Here is a 13,784-nt window from a genome sequence, read left to right as displayed (position 1 = left end):
ATTCATATTTGAATAGCCCAAATTGGGCAGAATAACCATAAATAAAAGAAGCAGCACAATGAAATGTGATTTGATAAGCAATAAAATCTCTCAAACATCAACAGACAGTCATTCCAATATCACCACTATTACTCTTTAACTTGGGTTACCTTTTAAAATCCCACCCTGCAGTAATGAAGTATAGTTAATGTGATTCTAAAAGGCAACTACTTCTTTTTATGGGAGAGCTTAGATGATGGGGTATAATAGAGACTGCATCAGAATAACTTGTTCTAGATATTGTGGATGCTTGTGATGGAAAAATAATGTTCCATGAATATCTATCAGACCATTTTATTACCTCATATCAGAGCAGGAGGAACTTTGCAAGTACAATCTTCCTTGATCCTGAAATTATAGCATATGCTCCTCATAGTGTAACAGAACATTTTCATCATTGTTTATTATCTTGTTGTTGAAAAAGACTTCTTAGTTGGTCATCTCTTCTTATAGCAATGAAATCTCAGGAAGCCAAACAACTTGCTCCTCTGGATGTTATCCAGGAGGATTTAGAGTTCTTAAAGACTGGATTTATTAAGTATTAGCACTTGGGACTAATGTTCCCTCCAGTTACAGCTGGGTCTTGCTCATCTGGTTTGGACAGAGGTTTAGGGCTCTGTGGGTTGTCCTTTAAGAGTAGACTAGTACTTACATGTGGATTTGCTAGGTGGCCCTTGGAATGACTAAGTGAAGAGTGCAGCAACTCTTGGCCCATTTTGGGTGCTTTTGAGTGAGGGTACAGGCTGAGATGGGTTTCTCTACCTGTCCATTTCCCTGTGTTAGCTGGAGCTCTCCTGGCTGCACAACTCCAGCTCCAGACATGCAGTCATGTGGCCATTCCAAAATATGAGTAGTCATGCCTGCTTGGGCTTGTCTGTGCAGATGGACTTGTGATAATATCAGACATGCAATGAAATAAACTGGCTTTAAATTAAACTCTGATGTCTCCCACCACATCTCATCTTCCAGTGAAAATCCTGGGCTGTAAGGAAAGATCCTTTCCCTGCCTGTGGCAGGGGAGTTGGAGCTAGCTGATCTTTAAAGTCCCTTCCAACCTAAATTTTTCTATGATTATATGTAAATGGCAGGGAATCCTCACGTGGCTCTCAGTGGAGCAAATCTTGTAGCCACATGTGTAGTGCAATCTCTGTGTGTTGTTAGACTGGATCTGACCACGAGTCTTCGCCCACAGTGACTGGTAGTGGATGCCAAGGGATGAGGGTGAGAACTAGACAGGTGTGTGGTGATCCTTGTCCAGTGTAACCTCTCACCCTTTGAGGGCCTCCAGACCCAGCAGTGATGCCATTGGAGCACTAAGCACAGGCTTACACAAATTTTCCTAAATGAAATATAAATGGAGCCGAATGGCCTTTGCCTCAAGCAAAAAAAAAAAGAAAAAAAGACAGTGAAGAGAGGCTGCAACAGGAAAATAAAATCAACAGTTATCTTTCAGGACAGGATTGAAAGTTTTCAGGGGAGGTGTGATGATAACTATTTTGCAAAGGGATGCCTAAACTCATCCCTGTATTTTCTGATGTATCTGAAAATCTCATTGAAAAGCAACGTGGTATTCTCCTTGGTTGGATCTGTTTTCCCTTCCAACAACCTTTAGTTGCCACTTAAATGATGGGCACTGAGGACATGGGTTCTCTGTTCCCATGGCCCTTGTTAAGGAGAGGGGAAAAATATAGTTCCTTATCCACGGTGAAGGAAAGGCTGAAAGGGATGTGATTGCTCTTGGTTAAGCCAACATGGGATAACACCAGGGAATGAAGAAAACCTTTGAGCTGTATAACCCCATCAGCACAAACCAATTATAAAATACAAGTGGATAAACTTGGGTTAGATGGGATGTTACCAGCAAGGAGAAGTGGAAGTCTCTGGGACTACATCTTCAGGAGAGGAACGGGGAATAAATGCCTATGGCAGAGTGAGAGTTTACAACCCAGATCTCATTGGATTTATACAGTGTTCTTGAACTGTCTTTCAGCTCCTTGTCTTAGCAGTGTATGTTCAATTCACAGTGTGGAACTGAATTCACAGTGAACACTGTATGTTCTGTTCACAGTCCCCAGAATGCTGCAGAGGGTGGAGATAACATGTCTCTGCCATGTTTGCAGCTGTTGTCTGGACATGGGGGAGCCTGAGTAGATGAATACATGAATTCAGGAGTTTATCTGCAGACACATCATCAGTTTAAAACATTTTTTCCCATGCATGTTTTCAGTAGTTTTCTCCTCCTTAGAGGTTGAATCCAAACTACATCTGCAGGGTCTAGGTACTGTGGATTCTAGGTGCTGAGGGTTCTAGGCAACCAGAGTCCAAGGCAATGCAGGTTCTAGGTTCTGAGGGTTCTAGGCACTGCAAGTTCCAGGCAATGGACTCTCAAATAGATACAAATTACACTGTGCCTTTCCTAAGGTGCTTTTATTCTTCTTTTCTTTTTTTTTCCTTTTTTATTTTTCTTCAGGAGAAGCAAAGCTCCCTCTCTTCCCAGCTAGCTCACTGCTGTTTCTAAGGTTCAGCAAAATGTGCCTGCCTGAAATCTGTGCCTGCTCCTTCCCCTTAGCTCTGATGATGCCCTTTCCTAGCAACCTCTCCTGCTTCTGGATTGGCAGTATATAAAGCTACTAAACCACCTTTTATCCCCATAGATGCAGGTGTACCTACCTGTCACCCTTTGCTGTGGGACCTACTCCTCTCCCCTCTGGTTTAATACTTTGACCTTGACAAGAGGCTTGTGGATTAACTCCTGAGAGAACATAGGTTTTACCTTTTTCTTTTTACCCTCATTTTATTTTAATGGCCAGGGAAAGTGGGAAGAATGCAAATGAGTGAATGCCCTTTTTGATCTGTGTTGCTCCTGAGCCTAATCTTCTAAACTGGCAGGCGCCAGGCACGAGTGGAATTGCTGCCCCTAAGTAGGATGAAACTTCAACCCATTTTCAAGCAGCTGCTCAGTTTGTTTTTTTGTTGGAGGGAAGCAAACAGCTGAGAGAGCCTTGTACCCCTGCAGAACGGGGGAGCTGGACACACTGTGGGGCTGTTCACTGCTGCTCACGTCATGGGAATTATTCTTTTAAGCAGGGATAACCTGGAATCGTAAGGATTTCCACCCACATCTGAAAAATACACAATGAAGCATTTACCCTAAAAGTGGCAGCATCTGGTTCTCTCTGGAGGGACTGTGGCAGGATTTAACTCCAGAAGCTATCTGCCAAGGTGGGACACTGAGCCACTGGCTGGATGTGGGAGAGAGCAGAAAATGGAGCCACTGACTTCAGTTGTGACTGAGGTCCATCCCTAAACATGGAGACCATGGGAGTATTTTGAAGGTATGTATTTAAAATACAAGTGGAAGAGTTGGACAGGGTTATTGGAGGGGGAAGAGTCACCTTGGCTGTGTCAGAATTAATTAAAACTGTTAATAGGAGCAAAAAGACCAAGGCTTCCAGACTGGGTGATCCTCTATATCTCTTTGAGGACTAGAGGGAATGATGATAAGCTGAGACAGGGGAGATTCAGATTAGATGTTAGGAAAAATGTTTTCCCTGTTAGGGTGTTCAGGCACTGGAATAGTTTGCCCAGGGAGGTGGTGGAGTCACTATCCCTGGAAGTGTTTAAGAGGAGTCTGGATCTGATGGTTGGAGGATATGGTTTCGGGGTTACAACAGTGACAGGTTAATGGTTGGACTTGATCTTAAAGTCTCCTCCAACCTTGATGATTCTATGATTCCAATTATTTTGTTATGCTGTAAAATGATGTCTGATTACATGATCTGCATATTCTGAAGAACACACATATCCTCTGCTCTGCAGGACACCAGGAAGTGAATTTTGCTCTGATATCTGCTTTGACCATGTCTCCTCCAGTCCTTACTGACCTGGGCTATGTACCCCCTGATGGTGGATGGGGCTGGGCAGTTGTGTTTGGAGCCTCCATCTCAATTGGGTTTGCATTTACCTTTCCTAAAGCTTTCACAATCTACTTTAAAGAGCTCCAGGCTGTTTACAGCATTTCCTACAGCCAGATTGCCTGGACAACATCCATCATGTGTGCAACCACCTACGGAGGAGGTAAGTGAAGCAAGACTGTATTTTCTTTCAGAAAGGAGGAAGTCTGATCTTTACACCAAGAGGGAAAACTGTATTTCTTTGAGAAAGACCTTGAAAAGCTCTAACTGCAAGTTTGACTTTGTTTTCTGTTGATGTATGTTGGTGTAAAACTGAGAAAATCAGTAGCGCTGAGTATTTTGTTGACAATATATATGAAGTCATCAATTATCATTTCATCAGAAATCTTGCTATGTGTGGGTGGAGGCTTTTTTGTGGTGGAATCATTCAAGTCTTGGACAGTTGTTTCAGTATGCTTATTGTCTTTTGTCAGTATTGCCTTTTGTTCTGCTCCTATTCTTTCCTCTCTTTCTTTTTACTTGCACTCATGATTGTAGAGAAGCTGCTGGAAACTCAAAACCTACCTAAGTTTTGCTGATGAGCAGATATAGGATATGTGCATTTATATCTTGAGATAGTATTTAAATATGTTTTGCCCTAAATCTGTTACTAAAGTTGTGCCACAAATAGTTACGGGATGATGTTTTAGACTTTTTTTTCTGCAGAATCTCTCTGAAAGAACAAATATGTCCACTGGTTGCTTCAAGTTAAAATGTTCATTGGGTACTTGTACCTTGATTGCAAAAGTCACTGTTGTGGGAAGGTATCTCTTGATTTCATAATGAAATCATCAAGTGGATACTCTGAGGGCTGTTTCCCTCAGATACTGATGGTAGATGTCAGTCTGCCCTTTGATTTGAGTAGCTGTTGCATATCTTGCTGTTAATGGTTAGAGGACCATCTTGCTTTTAGGTTGCTGATGCCTGTGAGGTGCAGCTGCTGGTGGTTGTTTCTGGGCTTTTAGAATCTTGGTGGTTCTTAGCTTGTTTTGCAGAGGTGTAAGGTAAAAGGATTAACACTTAAGAACACAAGAATAGACTCACATCTACCCAAACCTGCATTCTTCAAACAAGGTCACTGATACACACTTTGGGAAAGACTATTAGAAAAAACATTGTAGATGGAGGGATCCTCTTGGATCACCTTCAGGACAGTGTGGTTTGGAGGCTTCCAGGGTCATGCACTGCTGATGTCAGGGGTACACCCTGTGTACAGAAGTCTCACACCCCCATGTACTTTAGGAACTGGTTTTATGTGGCAATAAAAAAAAAAGCTTTCTTGTCATCTGCTATAAGGTGGATTAAGGTGAAAGAAGATGTCTATGACCAGAAGGGTGTGAGGGATGAGCTGCTTTCCTGCTTGGAGAAAGAACCTTTTCTTTTCTGGCTGGAGGTGATCAGCCCAGCAGCAAGGTGGCTTAGTTGGGCTATTTGGGCTCTGGTCTCTGTGCAGATGGACAGAAGGGTTTGCTTCTAGGGGGATTAAATCAGCAGCTCTACTGAACACTCCTTTCCCCTTGAAAGAGTGAATATGTGTCTTCTGGCTGCTGTTTGGCTCTGGTGGTTTCGTGTCAAGAGCTGAGAAGGGCTGACTGAGTCAGAGTGAGACCAAAGAGAGATTCAATTAGAGGGCTCATTTCCTCAGGGTGGCTGTTCAGACCCCTCAGAAAGCTGGATGTCTGAAACTGAGCACCAGACATTGGACATGTCTTAGAGTGGTTGAGATTTCTGACTTTTTATTCTCCACATTCCCTGAGCTCTAGGGCCCTTGACATCTGGACAAGGATAGGGAGGAGAATTCAGCAAGGGAGCTGCTGTCAGTGATCTTGATGGGGGAAGAAGCTGTTATGATATGAAACTTGTGGGTTTCATCACTGATCTTCCCATCTTTAAATACAGATTTTTATGAAATCTTATTGCTGCAGAGCTGTCACTGTAAAATACAGCTGTGTATGCAATGCCTGACTTTCCCAGATGCCACATGTAATGGCAGGAGGATATCAGCACAGGCAGGAAAATGTAAGATGCTATGAAGCAAGTTCGATTTTCCTTTTCAGCATTGCATTTACCTTCAGAGATGCTTTGGGCTAACAAGTCAGTGCTGGCAGGGAGGTCCTGTCCCTTTTGCAAACCTGTGTTCACTGCTGCAAGAGCTCCTTCCCTCCCTGGGGATCTGCCTGTGTTGTGGGAGCTGTTGCTCTTCACCTCATTCAGTTTTTAAATCACTGCAGCATCTGAACTGAAAAAAACAGCATCCTGTGAAAGAAATAGATCTTGGAAAAACATAAGTCTTAGGAAAAATCCCTGTGTAATGATTATAGACTCTTCTAGAATTAAGATCAATTATCTCCTCTGTTCTTGTGAATGATTCATAATTCTAAACATTTCCCTGTCATGTTCTCATCTTTCAGTTGTTGCTTCCAGTAAATGGTGTTGACATCTCCATAGATCTCAAAGCAGCAACATGCTAATAGTAATAGAAAGGGGAATGGCAATAACAACAGATTTAGGAGTTTCATATAGGGGAATAAATATATTTGAGTGCATAAGTAATTGAATACTCAGTTTGATCTTCCTTTCAGCTGCAGCAGTATAAGTCTACAGCAATTCTGGAGCATCCAGTGAAGCTGCATGCTGTGTCTGAGGGAGGAGGAAAGCACCACCCAAGACTGCCCAGAGTGGTTGAGGGTGTGCAGGAATCCCTTCAGGGAGAATTATGCCTTTAAAACCCAATTTTCATTTTACAGTGTTCAGAAATGCTACAGCTAACCATATACGAATTAGTTGTTTAGGGCAGCATGTGTTTCTTTGCACTAGAGTAATTAGGGGGGAAAAAAAGCTTCAAGAATTGTTGAATATAATTTCTGGGTGAAGCTTTGGCTACACTGAAGTCAGCAGGCACTTTGCCATCACCTTTATTGGAGCCAGGATTTCATCTTTCAGCTGCAAAATTTGATCTGCTGAACTACAGCATTAGAAGCCTGGCAAATTTCAGCCCCAAGCATGGCATTTGGGAAAGGGAGCTTTCCCAAAGTTCTCCAGGAATGTGGAGTGTCCTGTAAACATGACCTAGATAGCAGGTGCATCTTTGAAGCCTGTCTTAGGAGGAGTCATTTCTGTGGTACACAGGGGACTCTTGGGAAGCTCAGCCTGTAAACCTGGGATTAGAGCAAACTTAAGCAAATACTACACTTGGGCCAAAAAGACTCCTCTTTTTGATTTTGTAGGGTGACATGGATGTACAAGGCCAAAAGTTCAACAAGTTCCTAAAGGGCAATCTGTGTAAGGCCTTGAAAGTTAATACTAAAGCATGGTGCTTGACCTGCTGGCCAAGGGATAGCTGGAAGGGCAAAGCACCACAGAAAGTTCAGACACAGGAGCTGAATTTACCTACAGCAATATTGTGCATTGCATCACCCTGTGTTAAGGGCACAGCTCAGCCTCTAGTGATGTTACACACAGCTCTCCTCACCATGGGATGCATGCACTCAGCTCATTCCAGGTTTGATCCTGTCTCTTGTTTCTGTATCCCAGTGTTTAACTGAATTTGAAGGGTAATGAGGAGCTTTCTGGGTTTCCTCCATCCCACCAAGAGGAGCTGGTTATGTGCAGAGTGGCTGCAGACTTGATCCTGTCATTCTGCTTCCTACCTGCTCTCTTGCAGTGTCCAGCAGCCTCACTGGAGATGAGAGCTGAGTGGTGCCAGCCAAGATTGGTTTCTGCTGGGTGAATCCTTGTCCTTGACATGGATCAAAGGTGTCCTACATATATGCAGCAAATGGCAGTACCTGACCCCAGAATGCTGCAGTCCTAGAGGAAGATTTCTTGGGGAATCTCATTTCAAGAGCAGAAGCCCTTGTGGAGTTAGAATCACTTGCCACAATTTTATTTGATGGGTGGAAAAAACAAACCCAAAAAAGCCCCAGATGCCTCTCTATGATAGTTCTCTGTAGCTTTAATTGACTATCCCTCCAATACCTTAAAACTTGGGTGAGGGTGGGGTTAATATTTTTGGAAAATACCTGCATTATGTAATGACTCAGAGTACTATGATCTGCAAACAATGGTGTCCTAGAGACTACTTGCAAACTCTCATTTCAGGCTCAGTCAATATTGTGCAGTTCCATGTTTTTGCTGCTCTGGAGTGGCAATCACTCTTCGAGGTGGCCCTGTAACATCTCTCCTCTCTCAAACACTGTGAGGGTTTAATGAGATCTAAAGCTCTCCACCTCGATGAAGTGTTATTCAGGCAGTTGATCCTCTCTCTGTACTGTTGACAGCTACTTCAGAGTTTATTTGGAGATGAGCTGGAGACAGTAGTGGTCTTCTGGACTCAGTTGTGCCATAGCAGTTTAGGCCCATGCCTTGGAGATAATGCTTATGGAGGGGCTGGATGTGTCTGGACCCTGCAATCACAATTCACTGCATTAGTTTTGGCAGTCTAAGCTGCAGATCTTTGCTACCCTGGTTCTTTTTCACTGAAGTGAATAAGGGAACTCACAAAAATATTTCCATCAGAAGTCACAGGAGACCCTTGGGCTCAGTGGAGGTGAGCCCAAGCCCACATGGTGTGGTGCATCCACCACTCAGAAACTCTCTGTGTTAGCAAGCTGTGTCCTTCTGGAGATCAGCTAAATTCATGCAGGGTGAAAAATGTAGTAAAGTAACAGCATAAGCAAACTGGTCTAAAGATAACTCTTGGGCATCATGGGGAATATGTGTTGGGGTAATTCAAGGCAGGGGCAAACACTACCCTTGGAAACAGCTCCAAGGATTTCTGCCTTTCTAGTATGGTACCACCATTTCACATCTTCCTAAGTGAAGGGATGCACAGGATGACTTGAAAATAATAATGTTAAATAAAATTGGGATTATGCAGTAACTCTAGGTGGCTTAAAAGTGGCAGCAGATGCTCTGAGGTGGAGGAAACTTCTGTGTCTGTTGCTGGTGTAACCAGGTGTCCCTGGTGGCATCAGCTACTCTGTGACAGCATTTAGGATCTGCAGGGTGGTACCTCTGGGGCACAGTTCATGTTTCCCAGGAATTCCCATCCTTAATAGGGCAAAAATGTAGGTCTTAATTTCTTTTGTGTGTGCTTTTTTTTCAAAATAAGAACAAGCAGGCAAAGTAGGTAAGATAGACTGCAATAAGGTGAGATATCACACTGATTTTGCTTTGAGAACACTAAAGTAGCTTTATTCACCACTTGTTTACTTTGAGCAAAAAGGTATGAACTCATTATCCTGTGGTTAAAACCTCCCAGCAAGGACAGAAGTGATTGAGTCTGTGACTGGAGAGCCATGGGGTGGGAAGGCAGAGGTTTCCCTCTGCACAGTGTCACCAATAAAGAGTCCCCTTTACTTTTGGTACAAATGAAAGAGTGACCTGCTCTGTTCTGGCTAATATGTAATTACACCTTCAACACAACCTTCTGCCCCAGCTGTTTGTTTGCCTGTCTTTGTGTGCACAATCTCAAATGCTACCAGGCTCTGCATTCAGCAGTGTTTGCAAAAAACCACAGTATTTGTCCTAATTTTCAACCATTTAGGGCTTGGCATAGCCAGACTTCTGTCATAAAAGTTAATAGCTACATTCACAATGCATTTGAGTACTTCAAGCATGTTGTTTTTCCCTTTCTATCAGTCATTTTCCAAATATAACAGAGGAAGATCCTTCTGGGATTAAAATGGAAATGAGACGAAGATGCAATAGCAAAGGAATAATTTGTTTCAATTCCCCAGTGAAAACATTTCAGTTATTAGATTTAGATTAATTGTCACCAGCTTTTTACCAGCAAGAATGTTTTGGTTTGGGCTGCTGATTAAACTCCTGCAACAAGGGAAAAACAGAAGAAGAGATGTTACTGCTTGGTTTATTCTGTTGTCTCCAGGAAACCAGAACATCCCACAGTGATGCTTCATGCACCTGTTTGGTTTGATGGCCCAGACGTAGGTCTGGGGCTGTCTAAGAGGTTTTCTGGCTCTGGAGAGAGTTATTTCATGTCATATGAATCCCTCTGCCTGTCTGGCCTCCATGCTATTAATACCAGAGTTGAACAAAAAGCAAGTTTGACATTTCATAACTTTCCATTTTGACCTCTCCTTGACCCCCTTGTAAAACATTACTGAGTGAAAAACAAACCATGAGGCTCTGTCAGTGTCCCAGGTGGTTTCAAGCAGTGACAGCACTGATGTCTCTTGGCTCTGTGCAGTGTGTCCCTATCAGCAGGGATGTTAGGGGCTGGTGGCTCTGCCTGCAGCAGAACATCTCACACAACAGCAAAGAGGCTGCCTGGAAATGAAAGATCCTCCCCAAACAGCCACAGAGATGTCAGGGGGTGTGGGGTGACTCTGCTTGACCCACACATCCCACCTGGAGCATGTGTGGGTGCTGCCTGCATCCCTCCTGCTGCTCAGTGCCCAGAGTTAGGTTCCCTTTAATTAAAACCTCAAGCATGAAAATATTAGTGGCAAATCCCTGAATGCTGTAGGTCTTGTGGCTAAACACTGAGGAATGTGTTGTATCAGCCTGGTCACACTCAGCAGTGAGGAGAACATGAGGTATAAGGGTAATTCTGTCCTCACAAGGGAGGGAACTACTGCAGCTCTGTCCCTATGTTGGCATTTTGTGGTGGCATCTGATTGGGGTCCAAAGCCAAGAATTTTGATGAATTGAAATCTGTTCCTAAGTATTAATCTGTATTAGTATGGATGGATCCCTTAGAAAAAGGTAAGAATATTATTAGGAGCATAAAGGTATGGGCTTTTTTTGGAGGACTGGGATATCTCTCTCTTAAGATAGATCACACTGAGGGAAGTGCCAACATTGCTTCCCAGGCTGTGGGGTCCAGCCCTTTGGTTTTGCAGAAAATTGCTGCCTATAATCTCATTCTTTAATTCAGAAGCTCCATTTTAGCCATGGTTATGGACTGGATTTTAGAGCTGCTGCGTTTTATAAGCAAAGGGAACATGACAATAGAGTAGTTTTGAGGAAAGGGCTGTGCCATGGAAGTGAGAGTCACAGATGCTTTAAAGGAGTGTAGAGATACCTCTTTTTCAGTGCTCACTTACCAGATGCTGTTTTCATGCAGTAGAGTTAAGTATGGGGTTTATTTTTTTATTTTTTTGAATGTGGAAGCAATTTCTAAAGCCTTTAATTGATTTCCAAAGACTCGACGAAGGAAAAACACTGTTGGGAGTTATGGAGTTGTAGCTCCTACTTTGGCTGCCATTAAATGTTTTGCATAAAAGGCTTTGAATAAAACTATTTCCAAATACCAAAGTGGTCTACTGAGAATGAATAGAAGTGCACTTCATTCTCAAGGGAGCCCAGGGCTTTCCCTTCCTCTCCCACATTTTATTTTTTCCAAGAAATCTAAGAATGCTGAAGTTGTCAACACCAGTCACTTTATTTTTTGGTGAACTTACATGCTTCACTGTGAGGGTGATAAGACACTGGAACAGGCTGCCCAGAGAAGCTGTGGCTGTTCCATCCCTGGAAGTGTTCCAGGCCAGGTTGGATGGGGCTTGGAGCAACTAGTCTAGTGGAAAGTGTCTCTGCCCATGGCAGGGGGATGGTCCCTTTCAGCCCAAATCGTACTCTGATTTTAAATATTGTTCATCAAACCTTGGCCCTCAATAAGTGAAGGCTGTCAGTTCATTTTATTTAAAAATCTTGACATGGAAGCTGTCAGAGAAAGCTTTGCAGAGACTGGAAAATTGGCCCTTTTGGGGAGAGTGGAAAAGGTTTGGATTCTGTTTTGCTCCTGGCCCTTTTTCTGGCTTTGCCCCTCTTCCAACAGCTCTGGAGCAGAGTGCTGAGATTACAGTGGAGTCACTTATTTACATGGAGGGCTGCAACAGGGAGATGAGTCATTTGAAAAGGTATTTTGCAATTTTAATCAATTTTGTTGCTGCTTGCCAGCAAATTAAAAAACCTGCCCTCCAGGAAGCGTCTGCTGTCAGAGGATGAGAAAGCAGAGCCTGGCCCTGAGGGAGAGCCTGTGCTCCCAAAATGAAGGGGGAGAACTCACACAGCTACTGTGAGATGAGCCCAAGTCTCCCAAATTGCTAGGAAGTCCTTTTTGACCTAGTGAGCCCTACTGTCAGTCCCATGCTCTACCCTGAGGCTGTTGTTCTTTGCTTGTAAGCTTCTCTTCAAAGCAGCAACATGACAGCAAAGACTAATCGTATTTAGACATCTTTAGAAATCATTTTTTTGCCCCCAATATCTCCTGCTGCAACTGGTTTCTTTCTTCAGGTTTGAGTGTGCCACCAGTTTGTGTGTTTACCCAAAGCTGTCCTGCTGGGGTTTGCTGCAGGGGATGTTCTTTAACATGACACCCAGGTTAGTATTTCTGCAGAAGGAAATTCTCATCTTCCAGCTGAGAGCTGGCACTTCCATGGCTGGATTTGTACCTGCTTCTTCATCCCTCTGCTCCCAGGGGTTTCCATCTGCCCTCCCACCTTCCACACTGTTCTGGTGTGTTTGTTTAGATTTGTTCCAAGTCTTTATTTTTGGGAGAACACAGAAACCAGCTCCTGAAACAAACTGCAGTCCTCTTATTTGATAAAACTCCCTCAGCCCTTTGTGGGAAAATAGAGGAAAACAGCCCTGTCCCCTTGGCCATCCCCTTGTTTAGATGCAGACAGGATTTTCTTGCTGAAGAGACTTTGTCTCTTACAATGTCACTTGCTGCCACTGCACCCTGAGCCTTTGTGCATGCAGTGAACATTGCTATCCTCACAGCCCATAAAGTGGCTCTGGGCTGTATCAAAACAAAACTCTCCAGGTCATCACCTGAGAGTTAAGGTCTTCTGGTCATTTTGAGTTTACTTAGTTTTATAGGAAGAAAGAAATGGCAGTAATAAAACACCTTACAGACTTGTGAAGAGATCTTTGAAGCTTTAGATTAACTGTGCCAGGAAAACTACCAAGCAAGGCCCTGATTTCTCCCCCCTTCTCTGTTATTGCTTCATTACACATGTAGAAAAGTGGGATTCAGAGCACACAGGGTCTGTTTTGGCAGTGTGGGGGGAAGGTGGGAATAAGGGGGAGGGAAGCTCCTTCTCGCTTCATCAGAGATTGACATATTTGTACCTGAACCAAAAGTGCTGTTAAAATTGTGTTCTTAATTCAAAATTAGAGAAGCAGCAGCAGCCTGAAGCAGCAAGACTTGTCTCTCCATTCCTTGGGGAAGGGAGAGCTGTGTTCAGACCTAGAAAAGTGTGAGATGGAGCAGCAGCAGGGCCTTAGAGAGACCCTCACCAGTGCAGGGATTTGTTCTTTCTGGAACACCTGGGAAGGGCTCTCAGGGCTCCCCTGTCTGAGGCACAGCAGAGGGGAAAGCCCTCTGTCCCCTGTGACATCCCTACGTGGGTGATGTTCAGCTTACAGACTAGAGGAGAAAAGAAAAATGTGAACAGCAGCAGTGTCTGAAGGCAGATTTTATAACTGGCTGATTCCACACATCTAACTAGTGTGGCTTGGTTTTTGCAGTATTGGGTTGTCTGTGCAAACAGTTGGAATGCAGCTCTATAGGATGTTAGGGGAGAACTGGTCTGAGCCTTAAACCACAGAGAAACCAAAGGGGAATGAAAACTCTCAGGGAAACAGGGCAGGAAGGGCCATATTTGCAGTGCAGGTGTTGCAATTGATTTGAAAACAAAATATCTTTCACCAAAAATGATTCTTAAGATCTGCCTGACTCATATCCCAATCTTCATAGCTACACAGGGAAGGTTTCTCTCTCATGGGAGATGACAAGGCACTGACACTTACCTGCCATCTCCA

Source organism: Acanthisitta chloris, unplaced genomic scaffold (genome assembly GCF_000695815.1).
Source record: "Acanthisitta chloris isolate BGI_N310 unplaced genomic scaffold, ASM69581v1 scaffold4095, whole genome shotgun sequence".
In the NCBI taxonomy this organism is placed as follows: domain Eukaryota; kingdom Metazoa; phylum Chordata; class Aves; order Passeriformes; family Acanthisittidae; genus Acanthisitta; species Acanthisitta chloris.
This window is presented reverse-complemented; position numbering follows the sequence as displayed.